A 14,899-nucleotide genomic window follows, 5' to 3' on the forward strand; every position below is an offset into this window, starting at 1 on the left:
AGGTTTTGCTTATTGATGTAATTTAATTAGACGTCAGTAAAGCATTTGGTTTATTAACATTTGGCTTTTTGGATTAAACACTTCAATGACCCAGTTATTTGTATTCTGTACATAAACTTATAAAGAAAACTTGTAAAACCGAAAAGATAAACCAGAAGATGTAAAATTACTCTTAATATTCTGGAATGATATCTGAAGTACTTCACAAGCAGACATTTATGCCATGGCTACATCTCCTGTGTTAAACATATATAATTCATTTGACTTGGAAGCAAAGTAAGAAATTTTTTTTATGGAGATGTGTTCAAAGGATCCTGCATGCCAAACAATATGTAAGTTAGAGAGAATACTCTTTAGCAGAGAATCAAAGGCAGTCTACATCTCTATAGTAATATGAAGAGGCAGGAGCCTTTCTGTGGTTAAGGATGAAACCAGCTCCTATTACAATGCTGTGTTCTAGCACCAATTTAATTTGCCTAGAAATGTTTGGCCTGCAAGTCCTGAAGGGAAAGGATGTCTGTCCATGGCAAAAAAAATTCAGTTGCTAGCACTTCTTTGTTCCTATCATTAGAGTAGGTTTTCTCCCAATTCTTTAAGCAGTGATAATGTCCAAGGAATGACAATATTTTATAGCAGACGCTCTTTGCAAAACCTGTTTTAAGAATTAATTTAAGAAAAAATTTGATTTCAGACATTGGCATATTAAAAAATGTAACCTAGAGAGGCAAAAAGTGCAATGTATTGATCATTATGAGTAGCTGATACCTTAGGAAATATATTTATATACCTTTAATGGTTACATGGAAAAGGAATTGCTGTGCTTAAATGTGACAATGCCCAAAACTTACCAGGACACATCTGGATACTCCTGAATACTGAATACTTGAATACTGCTCATTGAAAAAATAAGTGTTTTGATTCCTGCCTACCTGTCCATCTTTGGTCCCTAGTAGTTCTGATTTTTCTATCACTTATCAACCTGTCCATTTCACAAAAAAGCCACGAGCCTGAAGTGTCCCCACTCCTTCGCTTTAGAAGGGAGGAAAGAGGGAGAGCCTTGGTGCAAACTAAAGTATCACGGTGAAAAGTATGAAAAAAAAAAAAAAAAAGGAGGAAAGGCCAGACTGTTAAAAATACAAAACCAGGGAACTGGAGGGAGGCAACACTAAGCTAAGTGCTACCAGGTAGCACTCAGTGTACAAAGATTTTCTTGGCATTTACCTGAGAGCACCTAATAAACTTCATCATGAATATTGCAATTGCAAGTAATACAGCTTTGCAAAAGTCATGCTCTTAAGCCTTTATATCATGCCATTGTAAGCCCTATATTCTACATTCATTGCAGACAAAAATGCCCTAGCATGCACTTTATATGTTATGATAAAATGAATTTTATGCCATCAATATCTCCTCCTGGTTCTGTTTACTTATTTCAGGTATTCTTATAGGTCTTCAGCAGATGTATTTTCACCTACTGAAACATTTGTAACGTTGTCAACTGACTTTTTTGGCCTTCTTTTGAAAGCTGTCTAGAAAGATTTATATAAAAAGTTAATCAAACTACATCACTGACTCAGCTCATCAGTACAACTTTTTCATCACCACAACAATATCTCTGTGACATCTAGCTTATCATTATGAATTATGGGGGAAAGGATAAACAACCCATTAAGAAATTAAAGGCCCACAAAGGTGCAGTTTGATAAAGGATAGAAAAAAACCCACGGGGTATGTATAATAAAATCTCTCTCCCCTGAAGAGTGATTGTTATCTTTCTTTCATGAGCGTCAAAGACCTGGAGCTTCTCAGTGCCTCAGGCAAGTGAGTTTGAAGGTCTCCTTCATGATTGAATGGGAAACTGTAATCAGAATTAGGTTATGACTGTTTATCCTATAGAGCATTTAAAAGCATTTAAAAAATGTTTTATGTGTAGAACTGATATTAGTAACTAAGAGAAAAAGCCACTGTAATCACATTTGGAAAACTCCGCTGTATTTTCAGTATGCAGTGTGTGATTAGCTGTTTATTCTGGTGTATGTTGGGACAAGCTGTTCCATGGACAACTGAGCTACATAGTTCTAATACATTAATTTGTATAATCTTCATTCTTTAATAAATGGAAGCCCGGGTAAAAGAACAGTGGTGTACAGATAAAGATGTCTTTACAACCCCAAGAGAAATAAGTTAATCTTAAATAAGTTTTCATTTCCTGAGACAAAATATGCAGTCAATATTCTTGCCGTACAACAATTAATTATGCCTTTCTTTATCCTAATGGAAGACAGCAGTATTTACAGCCTTTCAGACTCCTCTGAGTGAATTTCATGATTCTGTACGTGGTATGGCTTGTGGCTGAATCTAACTAAATCAAAGGAAGTGCAATCAAAATGAATGACTTAAGTGACGACAGTAGAATTATCCTGTACAGCTCTGTTCCTTGTATGATAAATTATGCTTAAATTGGTGAAAAAAAATGATTTGAGATAGTAAGAAGACTGCCAGCAAGAGATGCTTCTATTCAGCTGTAAGACAAATTATTTTTTCCCCAGTAAGCTGAAACTCCAAAGTTTTGAACTTGGTCCCTGAAGATTGTTTGCTCTTAATTGCTATTAAACTCTTCTTTCATTATTGTTTTCTAGTTCTGGTCAGACCCATTGATTGCATCTCATCTAATACACTGATTGCAACAGCAATTACTTACAGATCCCTTTTTGTGATGGAGCCCAGCCCTGAGACCTGTGTGCACTAGTGCAGTGTAAATGATAAACAAGCAATAACAACATGCTAACTATGGAGAACAGATGTCTTTTGACTTCTCTTTCCTAGATGACTTCTGGAACACTGTCAGTGACAGCCAGCATTGCCTTTGGCCTGTTATCTGTTAGCCCATGATTTCTAGGATGAGTTCAGATGGGAGAGTACCCAGCAGAGGCTCACCTACATTTTAAAGGTTTACCTATAGAGATTTATAACTTAAAGTAGCAGGAGTGAAAAGGCATGGAAAGGTCACATCTAGGAAAATAATGTGTTGTTCTTACATACTCTAAGGCAACATTTAGGTGTGTCATGACAGAGATAGTTCAAATCCTTTGGGTTCAGTAGGTCTGGTGATTAATGGATGTTTATGCTCCACTGTGTGAACTATTTTCGATCCATAAGTCTAAGAAATGTTGCTCCTTTTTTGGTAGAGTAGGTGTGTGAATTTTGGAAACTTTAAGGGTGAAAAGCACTTTGTAACCATACACTTCCACATCCAGTACTGCTGGGAACTTACCTCTAAACTTGAAATTAGGCATTGTGATAAACCTGTCCATTATCCTACTGGAACTTTGTCATAGTGTCCCTACCACATTGTTTTGTGGAAGTTTCTCATACATTAGATTATTGTTATTAACCAGACACAAAAATGATACTGAAATTACAATGGAGGCCATTTTAATGTTCCTTATCAGTGACATGCATATAGGCTTCATTTATTAATTGTAGCTGATTAGCCACAAGGCAAACATTTAATTAAACCTTGGGAGACAATAACATTGCACATAAATTATCCATTTAAGAGCACATAGGTCTTTATATTTCATTAAAAATTGTTTAACCAATAACAACACATCTTAAGTTCAATCTGTATTTACACAGATTTGAAGTGAGAGAATTCTCTAGTGCATTGCTGGGGTTTTTTTTTCCAGACATTTATTTCTTGATGTGTTTTGATTTGTACTTACTTACCATTTGTTCATGCTGTTTTCCTGATTAGTCAGACTGCCACTCAAATCAGGGGTTAATGATTTTAAAAGTCTTACTAAATTATTTACTTTTAAAATTATTTCAAAATAGTCTAAAAGATATGTTAGGTGCTCATGGGATTCAGAAAAGCAAAAATCAAAACAAATATGATGTATTATTGCTATAAATGGAAGGCTTCTCTTTTGAATTATTTTTGTCCAGTGCAGCTATTTTCTGTTCTTCTAGCACTGGGATTTTTTTTCCTGCAAGAATATATGCTTATTGTTTTATATATTTTTCTGAATACTGGCATATTATATTAAATGTATTTTTAGATTCAAGCAGCAAGATGACTGCATAAGAAACTGTTATATTAGTCTAAAATTCACTTTTCCACAAAAGCCCCCTAGTTTCCATGAGTTTGAGAAGATGATTATCTGCTCTGTGAAGTAACTTTCAGAACTGAGAATACCCTTAAAACATTTGAGGTCAGCCCTCAGGTGTTTGGGCAGATCATTTTTCTTCAGCATATGTTTTCTACTCAGAACATTTTCTAAATATTGTAGACTGAGGCAAAGATATCTGACAAGTAGTCGAGAGAAAAAAAAATACTAAACCCTGATAAAAATAAAAATGGTTTATATAATGTAGTGCACTAATTCTTATTTCATATAATTAATAAAACCTAGATCCCAATCTCAAAATTATAAGAACTTAATACTAAGTTCTATTTCACTATCCTGTGATAGTGTATAAGGAGCGCAGGGAAGTGTGATGTGAGGTATACTTGATTTTCCTTCAGCGTAGTTATATTTACATTAAAAAAATTACAAAAATATCAAACAAATATTTGTGTCTCAGAGACTGCAGATATTTTCTGGAAGTAAGTCAAAGGATATTCCTATAAATGTTAATGCCAGTTTGTATGCCTGCTACCTTCTTTACCTGGCTTTTATCTCTGTAGGCAATACTAGAGCAGGGATCTTGCCTCTCTGTTTTGAAAGTGTCTTATTTATAGGAGTACAGGGAAAACAGATTCTGCTTAATTGTGGGATGAAAGCACTTCTGAAAATCAGTCTGGTGAGGTATTACCAATGCTTTGCAAATAATTACTTCTGCTAAGACATTGAAACCAGACAAGCTACCTTGTTTTGTAATAGAACTTCTCTTAAAAAATTGCTGAACTTTAGTAAATGAGCACCACCAAGGGAGCCAATATGATTAAACCTTAGAGATGAGCCCTCTAATATCCCAAGCTAGTCTCCTTCCCTTCAGGTTTAGGAATAGGCTCTGTGACTTTCCTAACCAGTTGGTTTTTTTCTCTTTTCCCATTTTTTTATTTGGAAAGCAGAGGATTAAAAAAAAAATCTAGAAATCAATTATCAAATAAAAGCAAGCAGACAAAATAACCACACCAAAACCCAAAAGCTGAAATGCAGTAGATTTGCACAACTGCCTGTGAAGTTAAATGTAGGTTACTACTTTCATCTACAAAGATATTTAGATGGCAAATGAAAAGTAGCTGCTGTGAAGCACATCACATTCATATATAATTGAAGTACCCGAGAGTAAAATACTGAGCCACAATAGGTGACAACTGATAAAAACAAGAGAAGAAGTATAAAACAGGGTACAAAACTCTGGGGAGTACAGAGAATATCTAACACAGGCTGAAGAGTCTACAATAACTGTATCTAAATTACCAGATAATACAAAAATAATAACTGAACTGATAAAGCCAAAGAATTCAGTGAAGTGCTGCTGTTGGAATGATACTTTACTGGAATCAGAAACATTTGCTTGATTTTCTTCATTACTACGCAAAGAAGAGGAAGATTTTTAGCTGCCTGCAAGATGTCCAGAACAAGGAAGCAAGAGTTTCCCAGCAAAACCTACTGGCTTCACTTATTCTTTATGGATCTGCCTCAAAACAAAGTGTTCACAGATGAAGGTGATGTTTATTGTTCCTCAGTCTATAGGGATGTCCAAGTTTAACTCAAGTTAATACTGGTCCAGTCTAGCCTTACCCTTATTTTGCTTGCTTATCCGGTCAAAGTAAAATCTTTTGGAGAGTAAAGCAGAAGGCAGCAGCTGGAAATGACGGTTTAGGGCCATAAATCCTGGAAAAAAGCATTATCACTATGCTAAGAGCAGAACTTGGATCTACGTGCAGTTGCAGTAGGCTTTGACGTAAATGCCTTTGTCTTGTGGTGGCTGCAAGGCCCAAACTTGAGTCACATTCCCCCCTAAATGTGAAACAGAAGTTTGTGTCAGTCTCTCATGGATTAGGCTTTGGGAGAGCATGTTTATTGAAAACAGATGTTCTTGGCATGTTTCCATGGACAAACTTCACATTATTGTAATTGTACACATCTGTTTAGCGTTTTTACACCACAGTTTCCTCATATGCAGAGAATTCAGGAATACTGTCTATCTTGCTCTATCCTGACCATCATTTTCCACAAATTTGCAGGTGCTCTGAATTTTAAATCACTCACTCAGCTCCAGAGAGGATGATGCTAAGGATGGCTTTTCTTGGGACTTGACCATGAATTCAAAACCTTCATAACCTGGAGCACTGAGCACAGTTCTGGTACTGCTAACATAAGAAGGGCATGGAACTGTTGGAGCAAATCCAGAGGAAGGACATGAAGTTGATAAGAAGACAGGCTGAAAAAATTTGGGCTATTCAGTCTGCAGAAGAGTAGATTGCATGGCAACCTTGTAGCAACTTTCCAAGCTATAGCAGGGCTACAGGGAAGTCAGAGAATGACCCTTCAGTAGGAACTGCAGTGGTAGGACACTTAGAAGATTTAAGGAAATTTAGGTTAGATCTTAGGAAGAAATTCTTTACTGTGAGGGTAGTGATATTCTGGCACGGGCTGCCCAGAGAAGCTGTGAATGCCCCATCCCTAGAAGTGTTCAAGACCAGGTTGGATAAGGCCTTGAGCAACCTGGTCTAGTGGAAGATATCCCAACCCATGGCACTGGGGTGGAACTAGGTCATCTTTAAGGTCTGTTCCAAGCCTTAACATTCTATGGCTCTATGATTCTGTAACAAGCCATTGCCTTTATGTTGTAACATCAGTTTCAGCTTTGTCTTAAGTGTTGCCACACAGATGTTCTTACAGTGTGATTAATGATAATTTCTTTGAACAATGTTATTTAAACAGTTTGAGCTAAGTAGATGGGAACAAGATGAACTGAAGTTGTAGTTGAGCAACGTGGCCCAGCTGGGAGGTGGATTATGGCAGTAGTAAAGATAATAATTTGAGTTTACTGCAAGAAAGATTGGAAACTAATGCCCATAATGAAATTCAACATTAACTCCTCCTGGATGATACACTGTAGTGTCAGCACCCATCTGTTCTTGGTGTTGGATTTGTTGAGAGGAATTTCTGGTCTCTAGAACCCGGTATGGAGGATTCAGTCAACATGCTTCTGCTTTGCAGAATCAGTCTTCTCTGCCATAACAATTTTAATAAAGTCAGGGTTAAGAATCTTGCATAATATAGGTTTATAAGGACCTACATTGTGATCTTTTAATCATCTAATTTTGTAATTTTAACAGCTGCCTTCTTGTCCACCCTGTGAACTTTGCCTCTGAACTCTCCTCAAGGCCTCATAATGAATCCTTGCCCTCTTCAACCTAAGCAGAGTTCAGGCAGTGCCTTTTGGCCTCTGTACTCAGCCTTAGCTGCAGTTTCCCTGTCCTGCACACTCCCCTGGGAGCTGGGTCCCTGCTTCTCAACCCGGAAAGACTTTACAAAGACAAGCACCCCAGGAGCCATCAGGAATTTTTTTCTTTTCTCAGAATTTCCTTATTTTCTCAGTTGCAAATTAAGTGGCAAAGGTTCTTAAAGTATCATAGCAGAGAAATGTGGTGACTGAAGTGTATGAAACACAGGCATTGTAGAGATCCTACCTTGATTTTAACATTATAAAGAGCTGAAAAAAATGGTGTGAGATACAGGCAGCTGCCTGGCTTGTTTCTGAAGAGCTGGTGATTCTCCTTCCTTGTGCCTTGTATTTTCCCTCAATTATTGGTGTTTCTTTCCCTCAATTACAGCTAAATTTTTGTTTTTCTAGAACTCATAGCAACATGGACCTACTCCCTAAAAGAGCAGTCCTTTCTTTATGCTGTCTTTATCTTACTATATTTTACTCAGTATTTTTATGGTGTCTTTTGCAGAGGGACATAATTCTGTATCCATACAGATAGGGAGTAGGTAAATAGGGCAGCACAACAGACAGAAACTCTGGCAGGCCTGCCCAGAAAAGCAGGTCATAGAGGTTATGACACAGTCATACCCATGAGGAAGGCAAGCAAAAATTACATATTTTGTTCTTCCCAGGAAAGATTTAGTCAAGAAGCATTCATCTCAGGTCACTTATGAAGACACATCATGACACCACATAATTCTAGTAAAAGTAGAGGCAAAGGGAGGATATCAACATAAAATTGTAGATGGTTTATAAAATGAAATGAAGGAAAATTCATTAAATAATGAAATAAAATTAAAATCACACAGCTGTTCTTATACAGTCACTGATTGCTTAATGGAACAATTTCGGTTTAAAAATTTTAATTCTTTGCATAGTATCTGTTTCATTTGTAGGTGAAGCTTAAAAAGCTCTAATCAAATCTGCCACTCAGTCTTACAAGATTCTGTTCAGTCAAACAGTTTCTTATCAAAAAATCTTGTACGTATTTTAAAAGGTGAGATAATCTCTTATAATTATAAGGCCAATAACAGGCAAGTTAGACAAGTGAAGCAAATCTTCAGAAAAAATTAATTTCCATTTAGATCTTCAAAGCTGCCAGCTGTATTTTCAGTAATTGATAATAATGTATTGTTGAATAAATAGATATGCTATACTTTTTAATGTTTGCTTAAAAGTTGAAGCAGAGGATAAATATACCTGATAATTGTAAGAATAATTTGAAAGTAAAATTAGTTAACTATTGTTACTTTTCCTGTGGTTTAAAAAAGTTTTGGGATTGAAAATTTTATGTACCTACACAAATCAAGCCTCCTTCTTTAAAAATAATACTACATTTATGTAGCAGTGACTTCAGACACTCAAAGTAATAAGAGTAATACTGCAGTCTGCAGTAATTACTGTAGAATACAGTATTTTATAAAGGTGGCACTTCATATTTCACCCAGTAAAACTCAGTTATTCATGTTTTAAAATTAATGTGCTGTAAGGTAAACAGGTAAATAATAAAGTGCAAAGATACAATTATGCAGATAGAGAAACAAGTGTGAAAATCTAGACTTCCTTGTCTATATTTATATAATCTACATGTAGTGGCATTTCAGCATGTTGTTATTATAAAAGAGTGAGGAAAATATCTGATTTTTCTGGATGTGGACCTTATTACTAAGGTAGAAAGTGGTAGCTAATGCTGCAGAAGAGAACTTCACACCAGTAAGAATATGTGGATGTAAAGTGCTGAATGCAAAACATCGAGTGGCTTTGTTTTTTGATAGACATCTGAGTAATAATTTTAATTAGTAATCATTGGCCTAACTACTTTCGCCTGTGTCATTGTTTAACCCCAGCCAGCAATCCAGCCCCAGGCAGCCCTGTGCTCACTCCCCCACCAGCACGATTGGAATTGGAAATGGAAAAGTAAAAGAAGGAAAACTCATGAGTTGAGATAAAGACAGTTTAACAGGGAAAGCAAAACCCACAGAAAGCAAAGAGCCAAACAAGCAACTAATTTCCTGCTTTCCATGGACTGGCAGGTTCAGTCATCTCCAGGAGAGCAGGGATCCATCACAGGTCAGAGGTGACTTGGGAAGATAAACATCATCATTCCAAACATCCCCTACTTCCTCGTTTCCCCCCCCCCACTCCCAGTTTCTATATGAGCATGATGTCACATGGTCTGGAACATCCCTTTGCTCAGCTGGGGTCACCCATCCTGGCTGTGATTCTTCCCACCATCCCAAACCCCCTTGCCAACGTGGCAGTAGAAAACATCTCCACATTATCAACCCTGTGTTCAGCACAAATCCAAAGTAGAGATCCCTACCAGCCACTGGAAGAATATAAACTCTGCCTCAGTTAAAGGCAGCACAGCCTGGCTCCCAAACACAGCAGCACACACGGCTTTCCACACTGCCCCTGTTGTTTCCATTTGCTATTACCACAATTATTGCAGTATTTGTTGCATTGGTAACGCCAACTTCACATGGGGATACATTTTTCAAATGTCATTCTGGGAATAAAATACTGATCCCACTGCATGTTTTTCCTCCCAGGATTAGCTGGTGTTTGTTCAAGTTCAATCTTGAAATGAGAAGTATTTATTCTCATATATAGTGAGTAGGACAAGGTCATAATCTTTACAGAAGACAAAACACTCGAATGCTTTAATGGTTTTTCATTGTTGTAACTGATGGCACCTTCAGAGTAAATATGGCAGCAAAATCTGCAGCTGGGATTCACTTTTGAGTGCACAACATAATTTAAGTTATCATACGACCATAGTTAAGGTTACAGCTGCAAGTTGGTCTAAAATAATGTCCCAGATGTCTTTACATCTAAGAGCTTTCTACTCTGATAAGAGAATTCTTGAACACATTGCTTGCTTTTGCATACAATTTTTTATACTTCAGATGATTCTGCATCTTTCCTGCACGTATGGCATGGTATTTTAGTCCCTATTTTCTTTTCAAGTATTAGCATCTTAAATAGAATAAAGAGCTGATGTCAGGTGTCAGTTTGCATCTCCTTTTTTGATTCCAGTCTTGTGCTCTGATTCAGGCATTCCCACTGCTTATTCCAGTTACATCTTTTGAACTTCCTGTTCTCATATAGATAATTGGGTATCTTGCACAGTCTTTTTCTAGACAGAATAAATGTGCCACTTTTGGGTTATAAGTACAATCTACGGTCAGTTTTTATGCAGTATTTATGCACATCTTTCCAGAAAGATTATTTTGATGCTAATTTAGGCCACTGAAAAGCACAGTGAGCCATCACCAGTAAATTCAAACCTGTAGACAATTAGATCTATTATTTCATATTTTTCAGAATGATGACAACCAAATGAGGTGTGAATAACACATCTATTGCCCTCCCCACCCCCAAGCCCTTCTCCAATGCTGTCAGTGACATAGAAGTTGGCAATTTTTGTGGTTTCATGTCTCTGAACTCTCCCAGGGTTCATCTATTTATGAAGTGGCAGGTATTTCTGGAAAGTAGGGATTGATGTAATATGTAAGAGTAAGAGAAAAGATCTTGAGACACACAACTTTTCCCACTTTATTTTCCAGAAATCTGCAGACCCAGATGGTAGCAAATGTGAAATATTGATTAAACATATTATTTGTCCAAGACAACTGTGTATAATGTTTCCAAGTTGCTCCAGCATTAGGGACCAAAATATAATATGAAATTATCTCAGTGGAATAATCAGAATTTGTACATTACATTATTATTGCAGCACTCATAATAGGAAGCAAACTCTGGCCTTGCAATAAATTTTTGAAGTTCTGTGTTTGTTTTTTAAGTACATCATTGATACAATAATGCAAATGACTCCGGTAATGTGACTGTGCAAACCTCTCAATTTGTTTTACTTTTTTATAGTTATGTATTATTCATGTTGCATTAGCATATGCACTGTTTATTTCCCTAATTGTAACAAGCACTTAATTAATTACACTATAACCTCTTGAATCTATAGGCCAACTGTTGCGTCTTTAGTTAATATTTTAAAGTCTCATCTTTTTCCATTTTTCCGTGTGTCTTTGATGTTTTGTTTCTTACACTTCTTGTTTGGGTTCTCTGTGGAATAGTCTCAGAATAATTCTGCAGTTCTCTTTTATGGCTGAAACTTTGCATTTTAACAGTTGTCTGGAGATAGTTTCTTCCTTGTGAAATATCAGTTTTAATAACAAGAAAAGGAAAATGCCATAAATCTGCACTAACTACATAAAGCTGAAGTCTCTGAGAGACTGATTAACATTGAGACTCTACACAGGTTTTTCAATAATTAGAGGATGTGCTTGCATGGAGCCATGACTGCTCTGGCCTTGATGCTGTTTCCCAGGGCAGGCAGCAATTATTATAGCCCACAGTAAATTTCCTACACTCATTGCCTCCAGCCACCAAAGATCTTTTTGGAGTAAAGGTCTCATAATTTTCTACATTCTTCTCATCAGCTTGTATTAGCAACATGTTCTACTTATTTTCTTCAGTTGTTTTAGAAACAATTGAAAGCAGCTTTTCTGCTGCAGCATTTTCTTTGCACCTCAGGTTGAAGGGATCTGATCACAGCTTTTATTATATTAACATAGTCCTGGAGCTTTCGGCAGGGCAGCCAGAACCAAAGTGTTATCACTGTCTTTGGGCTCAAGTGAGTAACCCTCACTCAGCACTCCCAAGCTTTGTGGTGCAGATTATATTTATTTATTGTTCTCAGATTTTTATGGCCTCCATGGCTCACAAATGAATTATTCATTGAAGTAGAAGGCTCCTTCTTCTGTGATACAGTGTCTCCACCTTGTTCTGTGCTTATTTTGACTAGAATTTTGTTGTACTACAAAAACAGCAACTATAAAACTGACTCATCTAATCTTAAAAAACAAAATAGATATACTCATGGCTAGTAAATGAAATTCTAATTGGTGAAATTAAAGTGATAATATTGTTCTCTAATTATACAGGTCAGATGCTGCTAGTTATTAGTGGGGAGAAAATGCCCAAATTGCTTTGTGTAGGATAATCTTGGAGAGGGCTGTGTAAGATATGAAACCATTGCTGGTGCATTTCATAATTTGCCTTTACATCCACTGCTGTCAGTTCATGCTAAGCCTCTCCATGGTGATACAGTTAAATACAGTAAAGAACTTTTAAAGCAAGAAGGGATTAAAAACCCTGAAAAGATCCACTGTAACAAACTGTACTTCTAGTGTGAATTTGTAGACATTCGTTCATCAGTGTTGTGACCTGACCTGAAACTTACCATTAGGAAGAGCAAGGATATCACTTTAAGAATTAAAACTCCTTTAGAAAATTATGACTATGAAACTGAGGATGACTTTTCAGAAAAATATATGGACTGAAATAAAGATGGATATTGAGATAAAGATCGAAAGAGAAGTAGAAGGAGAATAAACTTCTGACAGGAAGAAAGTAGTTCAAAGAAATATGAATGGTTAGTGAAGAAACATCAGGAAGTGTGGGGGAGGATGAAATGTTTAAAAATATTAGTTAGAACGTGAAAAAGAAGAATAACTAATATTAGTGGAAAAGGGTAAGTTATTAGAAACCTGTTGTATAAACCTCCGGAGAGAAAAGAGAGGAAAAGCACGGTCAGGATGGGTATTATGTGAGAAAAGGAGAGTGAAAATGCAGGTAAATACAACTGGATATGCAGGGGACTGATCTCAGAGTTGCCAAGTACAGTGCCTGGCAATTTTGAAGGGTAGGTGAGATGCCCAGAGCAGATATAACATGTAAACAGACTTTCCCATTCTCAGCTAGTTTTGGTAGGATAGTTTTGAACTGCCAGGTGGGAATATCCTGATAAAGGAACTATTTTCTTACTGCTTTTTCTATTCCACATGTGAAAGATCTTCAGTCAGGCAGCATTTAAACAGAGTAACAGTTTTATCTGGCATTTCTCTTAAGGGAGGGGAACACAAAGTATCCTTTAAGCATATCATCTCAGTTGCAAAAAAACCCCCAAACATTAATAGTGGTGGCTTTGATTTATTTGTTTGGGTGCCAGGGAATTGGTGCCATGTTAGAAGAAGGTGCTGATGTTTATGCTTTATTCTTTCCTCAATAAAAAGGTAGGAAAGCAGCAGACTCTGAAATGGAGAAGAGTGCTCTTCCTAAGCCACTTCAGAAAGAAGAGAAACCAGCACTGCTGCATCCAGCAGAGATGAGAAGAGAGATCCAGTACTAGGTCGAGAGGATGACACACAGGAGTGTTGCTTGGAGCTGACCTTTTCTGTACAGCAATGCAAGAGCTGAGATAAAGGAGCGACTGATGCTGGAAAAATGAATTTTTTCCAAGAAGGAAATTCCAGCAGAGCAGGTAGACTTATAGGGGAACAGAGGATTTATGTTTAAGAATCCCCATAAGATTTTGGCATGGCAAAAAATTTCATGCCCTCATATAAGTTATTTGCTATAGAATATGATCAGTTATGGCTGGTAGGGGAATTAGATTTAAAAATTTAAAATTACGACACTGATAAAATCATTTCAGCAAACACACAAACCCAATAGTCAGATTTGAAACTAAAAAGCATTGGCTGATCAGCCCAGTTCTTCAGACCTGTTTTGCCAGGGATAATGTCAAAGCAAACCCTACAAATCCCACACCTTGGTGTGGCACAAATTGCAGGAACATCAGAGGAAATGGGACGAGACAGCAAATACAGACATAGTCTCTTCCTGCCAGGGATGAGATTAGCTAAACTGAAGGTGACTTAGAAAAGTGTAATAATGTGACACGGATAGAACCCTTTGAGTCCGAGATCTTGAATGAGATCCCAGTTAGAATCCTGTTCTGTATGGAAAGAACTTGTGTTCCTGTATAACATGCCCTGGACTTAATGGCTCCAAAGCTGTCACTAAAACTTGTCATTCCTATGTACTGCAACTTCCTTCTCCAGGCTTTAGATATTTACTTAACAATGCTTAACAGTAATTCTGAAAATTGAACATACTTGAAAGTTTAACTTGGTCTTGCATAAATATTCTCCACGTTTAGTCCCTAAATAGGTTATTTTGTGTTCCGTAGTTTTACATTTCATGTCACTGAAATCAGTCCAACCTTCAGTGTGATTTTATTCTCTGCATATTTGGATGCTTCTCTGTGTTTAAAACTTCCTCTCATCTTTGACTCATTTATTCCCAAGACATTTTTTGAATGTATTACATGTGATCTGTCCCCTCACCACTACTTTAAGAACCCTACTCACAGCTCCTTCTTAGCTTAACTATTTCAGCCTTCAACACAGTATGGCAGCATGTCCTCTTCAGTGAATTCCCTACATACTTTCTTTTCAAAATTCCAGTGCTAAAAATAACTCCCATGTAGCATAGGCTCCATTCTAAAGTGAAAGAAATTGTGTTTCTTTTGTCTAGAAGGAACATAAATTATCTTAGCAAAAACTGGTATTAGGTATTAATCTGA

This window comes from Sturnus vulgaris, chromosome 4 (genome assembly GCF_052056855.1).
Source record: "Sturnus vulgaris isolate bStuVul1 chromosome 4, bStuVul1.hap1, whole genome shotgun sequence".
Classification (NCBI taxonomy): domain Eukaryota; kingdom Metazoa; phylum Chordata; class Aves; order Passeriformes; family Sturnidae; genus Sturnus; species Sturnus vulgaris.